Source organism: Magnolia sinica, chromosome 5, assembly GCF_029962835.1.
Source record: "Magnolia sinica isolate HGM2019 chromosome 5, MsV1, whole genome shotgun sequence".
In the NCBI taxonomy this organism is placed as follows: Eukaryota; Viridiplantae; Streptophyta; class Magnoliopsida; order Magnoliales; family Magnoliaceae; genus Magnolia; species Magnolia sinica.
In genome coordinates this window covers 17,735,384-17,741,962 of record NC_080577.1, presented here as the reverse complement: position 1 = coordinate 17,741,962, position 6,579 = coordinate 17,735,384, and the positions used below count along the sequence as shown (strand labels likewise).

At 37.8% G+C, this 6,579-nt stretch overlaps 1 long non-coding RNA gene across 1 annotated transcript; it reads left to right on the top strand.

Moving 5' to 3' along the window:
* The first annotated feature begins 2,886 nt into the window (after positions 1–2,886).
* On the top strand, positions 2,887–6,084 carry LOC131247241 (uncharacterized). Its single transcript, XR_009171578.1, has 4 exons — positions 2,887–4,177; positions 4,265–4,845; positions 4,999–5,014; positions 5,732–6,084. It is a non-coding gene; the product is annotated as an uncharacterized LOC131247241 (long non-coding RNA).
* The last annotated feature ends 495 nt before the right edge of the window (positions 6,085–6,579 follow it).

The window sequence follows — 6,579 nt, the reverse complement described above, 5'->3', positions numbered from 1 at the left end:
AAAAATAAAAATAAAAATAATTAGGGCTTGATACCAAAAATGAGAGGGATATAAATTTCAGGTGGACCACACCACATGATAACAATAGTGATCGGATATCCACCATTAAAACCCTCCTAAGGTCCATTGTACTTTTTATTTGACATCAAATCTATTGATTAGGTCATGCATGCCCGGATGAAGGGAAAAAAATATCAGATTGATCGAAAAATGTATATGGCCCCTAAAAGTAACTTAATGGTCAACGCTCATTCAACACTGTTTCCTATAATGTGGTCCAGTTGAGATTGGGATATACCTCATTTTTTGTCTCATACCATAAAATGATATGGAAAAATAGATGGACGACAGGGATGAAACACATACAACATCGTGGGGCCCACATAACACCGACCACCAGCCACGGGCGTTGGTGTCAGCGCGAGTAGAGAGAGGGAGATATACTCTCCTCTCTCGGTCTCTCACTCTCTCTCTCCTCTCCCTCGCGCACCCTCTCTCTCTCTCTCTCTCTCTCTCGGTCTCTCACTCTCTGTCTCCTCTCCCTCTCTCTCTCTCTCTCTCGGTCCCTCTCTCTCTCTGTCTCTCTGTTGCTCTCTCTGTCTCTCTCGGTGCTCTCTCTCTCGCGCATCCTCTCTCTCTCTCTGTCTCTCTCAGTGGATCGGTGGACCGTGATTGGGTATCTCTCTCTCTCTCTCTCTCTCTCTCTCTCTCTCTCTCTCTCTCTCTCTCTGTGACCGTTCTCACCGTTGACGGAAATCCCCAATTTCTGGATTTTGGGATTCGAAATCCCTAATTTGCCTGTATGGGATTCGGATTTGAGGATTCAGAATCGAAAATCCCTGATTTTTTGGGGATTCATATCTGAAAATCCCTAATTAACAGATTTGGAGATTTTTTGGGGATTCATATCTGATTTTTTGTTGAATGCAATGGGGAATGTTCTGTTATCATTTGATTCATATCTGATTCATATCTGATTTTTTGTTGAACTGTGGTTAGTTTACCCATATTTATTGTTTGGAATATCATTTGGTAAAAAGATGGTCCATTTAAAGAAGTGGACAGCCTGTAGTACAATACAGGCAAATTTACTTGTGTAGACAGCTAGATCAGAATAATGCGATCTATTTTTATTTTTATTTATTTATTTATTTTTTTGTGTGTGTGTGTATTTTCCTGCAGTAAGCATTATATTATATTTTTGTTTCTTTCTAGGTGCTTGTGTATAGTTTGCAAACCATGGCATGTCTTTGTGGAATTTTCAGTGAGTGGGAATGAGCTAAGTGAGACATCATCCAAAAAAAGAAAGCTCTACATGGATGAGCACATCTCTCATGGGAAGGCAGAGCTCTCGCCTTGATCAATGGAAGGGATTGGAAGCTCTAAGGCATTTGAGAGGAGAAACAAGAGAGCAAAAATCTGGCACCATGCCCGAGACTTTTAGACAACGGGATTTTGAAAATGCCAAAGAATATTTGCTGATTCACTGTCTCTTTTGCAGTCACAGCACTGGAAGATCTTTTCAGTTTCCTGAACTTTGTTTTTGGATGATCCAATAGCCCCAATCTTTATTGGGTTTTCCAATTGAATGTAGACAAGTGCTCATTTTTTATGCAAACTTTTGTTAATCTTCCATCTATATGTCATGAATGGGTTTCTAGTTGCCTTGACTCGTGGACTATGGCCCATGATATCAACAGTCTTGATAACCATAGACATGAATCACATGTGCAATGGGGATGTCGTAGTTAGCACTTCATGAAACTCCATGAAGCGTGCACATTGCAGTAACATCCCTCCAAATCATAAAGATTCATTGGAACAAAGCCACGCATCCCGAATAACTCAATCAACTGTTTTGGTTTTCAATACATTTCTTTGCCCAATTTTGTCAGTATTATAGCCGAATTATCTGAACTGAGAAGACTTGCTTGCTTAATCAGGCTGCGTCTGAAAATATGTTTTTCAGGCCTAACTGCTGGTGATGGATTTGTCTGTGGCCTGCTGTTGGATTCAAAACAACCCTACTAGGGTTGGGGCAATAGCATATACATCCAAATGGGTGTCCCTCATCCAATGGCTGAAGAAGCTTCCCACTCAGAAATCAGTGCCAGGGACCACCATATCTGCTAATTGAGATTGCTTGCCAAAGGGACATATGCAAACATCTCCATGGTTGGGCTTAGAGAAGACCAGACATGAGTACAATCAAGAGAGTTTTTGCACCAACTTGGTATGTGGCTAATATTGCACTCAATTGCATGTGTGGCAGCCAATGGGTATCTGATGAATCCAACCCAATGTTAATACATCTGGGTCTCATTTATGGGACCCATTAAGCAATTGGGACTGGTTCAGGTCTCAACTTTAGGACCTGATTAAAAATCAGGTCTAGGTACTGTCCAGTTTGGGTCTAGGTGGTTTTAATAGTAAATTATATATTTTTTGTATGCATTTATTATTCTAATAAAAGAAATTTCACCTCTAGCACTTTATTTTTTTGGTTGAATGTCATATCATCTCTTTCATTAGATTGGTTTTGGTCTAATCTTTCAATCATTCTCTAACTGTTAAAAGGAAATAAATTTCCATCTAGAGTTGGTTACGAGTGTAGTTTTCTCTGTAACTGTTAAAAGGAAATCAATTTCCCCCTCTCTTTTGGTGACTCAAACAGAAGAAGCCATCACATAATTGAGGTTTTGTTATAACCTGTGTTGTTTTCTAAGTGCACATGTTTTCATTAGTATATTTATATTTTTACCAATCTGTATTTTCTTTTAAGCTTTAATTTTTCGGTATCTTATGCAGGTTGCTTCAAATCATTATGGTTATTCTGTTATTGTATTTGGGGAACTCATGGAATTCCATTAAACTATGTATGCTTTCTTTAACTAAATAATGATGTGCTTGTCATCTATCTGTATATTATCTTAGAGCCCTGGCAGGGTTAATCATTGTAGGAATTTGGTTCCTACTCCCAATACATGCAAGTGTGGCAACATGTATGAGTTTGGGGCATTCATCAAGTGGACCCCTCCATGTAACCAAAAATCAGGTTGATGAGGTCTCTAGTGGGTCTCATGTAAAAGAAAGATGGATGATTAAAGGAACTGGCAAGGCCGGGGAACATTAGACATTCCATCTTCCGAAACCAACACTTTGGATATTATTTGACATACAATAATCTCTATATGCCTATTATGGATCTGTAGAATGGATGAATAGGATCATCAAGCTTCATTATGATTAGGGATTTTGTAGGAATTAGTAAGTATAATTTTTTTTTTCCCTCTTCTTCTTTTCTATCATAAATATGTAAAACAAGCCCTAAAAGGCAAATGCTATTTTTCTTGTACTCCATCTTCCTTGTAAGAAGATAGCCATAGTGTAAACATTTTACTTTTTCCATAGTATAAGCTGTTTACTTTTTGGTTAGTTGTTTGTTTGTACTTTGCATGCTTACACTACTATAACAAAAACTAGCAGACTGATGTAGAACATGGCACAGATACATTCCTGGCATGGTTGGACCAAAAGAAGGTGGAATGTAAATTGATCATAATTTAATCTCTTCTCCTTATAAATGATTTTGCTGACTCCTGCAAAACAGCGAGCTTGCAACTGATGTTGCACCCATGGGCTCAGTTATTTCCTGAAATCAGCCAACATCTTTCCTCTAAAAAAAATATTATTTTGCTTTTAACCATTTCATCGTGTCATAATTGTTATTGTTTTTGTTGTTAACACCATGCAATTTTACTTCTAGCTCATGTAGATTTTGTTCAAATCCGGCCGTATGATAACTCATTTATTTCATGCTGTTATCATCTTGGGTTGCTGCTATTAAGGCAATGCATGATGTTATTTATCTTCGCCATCATCTAGAGAAGGCAAGTTCAGTCCCTTCACCTTTTGGTCCATTGTATGAACTCATTGTAATAGATATTTGGTTCCTAGAGAGTCAAGATTTCAGAAACTGTGGAAGCCCCACTCTATATTAGGTAATTGTGCCCTGTTTCAATGGCAAAAATGCACCCAATTCAGAAACTGTGGAAGCCCCACTCTATATTAGGTGGAAAGCAGAAAGTCCATCAAACTGGCTTCAAATGACAAGTGAGCTCATTTATCAAAACAGAAATGAGCATGTTGCAATCACTTAATAATGTCTCCCTTGCAGGTTCCATTCTTGTTTCGACTTTGGCATCACCATTTACATTAGCCATGCATTTGCTAAATTTTCCAAAGCTTTATAATCTGTTTGCAGGTTGGTTCTTTAGATCCTGGCAAACTCATAAAAATACTCAAATCATCAATACCCAGTTTGTAACTGCATTCAACTGTGATGGTTCTCCCTCCAGGATTCACCAAATTGTGACATTCACATTTTCTGTAGTGTGCTATTTCAGTTCTTAGAAAGACATTGAAAACTAAGATAACTCTGAAATGGGCATTAGCACTGGTCAAGTGACTCAAACCCAAGACTGGTGAATGCAACTGCAATAGCTTGGCTATTGCATTCAGTGAATTGGTTTTCTCTTTAGGTAGACTTTTGCACTAATAACTTCATATATGTTTTTCTGTATCCTTATCAGATTTTACAAGTTTTAAAGAACTGTCTAACTTTTAAGTGGGAGCAGAAAATCAGTTGACTTTGTTGTCCTGGTGTACTTTAAAAAGAAAAAAAAAGGTTGGACTGTCAAAAAGAAATGGGTTATTTGCTGTGTATCGTAATCTGCCTGTAGTACCGGATTTATGTCGATCTTTATTGAATAATAATAATAATCTATTTTTCCATCATGAGCAGGGATTTTGATGTCTACATTTGACATGAAGGATGAATCCAAGGTCCCTCTCATTCCAAAAGTATGGTTGATTATTTCTGTAGTTCCCTTTACTATGTTCTTCTTTTGGCATGGTCACATCCACATAATCCATGCCCATGTTGTGAAAAATACTCCTACTCAATAATTTTTGATTGACTGTTTTATGAACCTGCAGGAAGTGATTTGGCAAGGTGAGATTGGCGGAGTATATGCGACTTTGGATACATTCAAGGCTGAAAAGGCATTTCCTATGTGCAAACTCACACGTTTGTTGCGTGATTCATTGGGTGGGAGGACTAAGACATGTATACTTGGTGGGCCTGTCAAAATTGGACTGGGCCTGTCCTGTTCATTTGGTGGACTTAAAAATAGGCCCGTGTTTGACTTGCAGGCCTAAAATTAGATCAAGTTGGGACCATGGGGGCCAGGTTCGTATAGGACTTGTCTCTATGGGAACTGCACCAAACTGTATGAATTTAGTTTTCCTTTAAAAAAAAAAAATTCTCATTTATTGGATATGTTCATTTGAATCCTTTTCTTACGTACATAAGTGTATATGTTCCATGTTTATGGTGGAGATTGTTGGAGAGTAGCAAGCCTTAATCTCTAAGGAGACTCGTGGGGCTTCCAACCTTTTCTCAACAAACCTTCTTTTACTACTATAAAATTCATGCTACTTGGTTAGAGTTGAAGACCTTACCTTCTTTTTTTTTCTTTTCTTTTCTTTTTTTTCTTTTTTTTTTTTTTTTGGTGATCGACGATTGCATCATATTGCATTTGCACCATCAGGTTTGTTCATTCAAAACTTGCACTATGCTGATCAGCTACTGGAATGATCTCTTTTTGATTATTTTTACCATTGTCATATTTCCAAGTTTTAAGTCCTTGACTTAATTACATATGATCAGATGTTGGTAGTGGGAGGAATGCTAATACTGGAAAGGATAATGGGGTCAATCAAAGCACCGACAGAGGCCTTACATCCACCTCTTCACCAGTTTCGCAGGACAGAGAAAATAAGGCAACCATTCCAACCGTGAGGTAAACTTCATTTATAGATTTTTCTGATCATGGGACCACCAGCCTTTGAGGATTTTCAGCCTTTGAATTTGAGGACTTTCAGGGAAAATTACAATAGATCAACCTATGCTCCTCTCACTATCTTTTTTTCCCCTAAAGGAGGTGCTCGAGTCCAAGGGCTGGAAATGTCCAATCAGGGCTCACCTGATTATCAATTCAGATGAACTACACCTTACATGCGTGTGCAAATAATGAGTTGTTACTGTGCTGTGTAAAAAAGAAAAACAAATCCTCTGTGTAATATAGTTTCTGTTTGAACTAGTGAATATCTGATTGTTGTGTCATTTAATGTTTATTAAGCCACTGAAATTTGATTGTTGAATGTTGTCATATTGCTTTGTGTTTGTTGATGTTGTTCAAGGCGCTAATTTCCAGCATCTTTATGGGATGGAAAAACAAAGACACATGGCGTTTAAAACAACGAATATTGATGGTGATTAACAGGCTTCCATTCTTTGCTGTTAGGAATGGTGACGATTCTTGGTCACTAGAGACCAGTTCTGGGGGTCTAGTAAATGCTCTTCTTGGTAAGTGGAAAATAAGCTCTTTATTCAACAGTTCTATTCAAATATTTTTCCTCCCAGATTGTCATGGTTACCTTAACCTTATTGTTACTTCAAAACATTTCTCACTTCTTTTGTAAAAATGTAAAAATAGTTAGAGGATTTCATCCTGA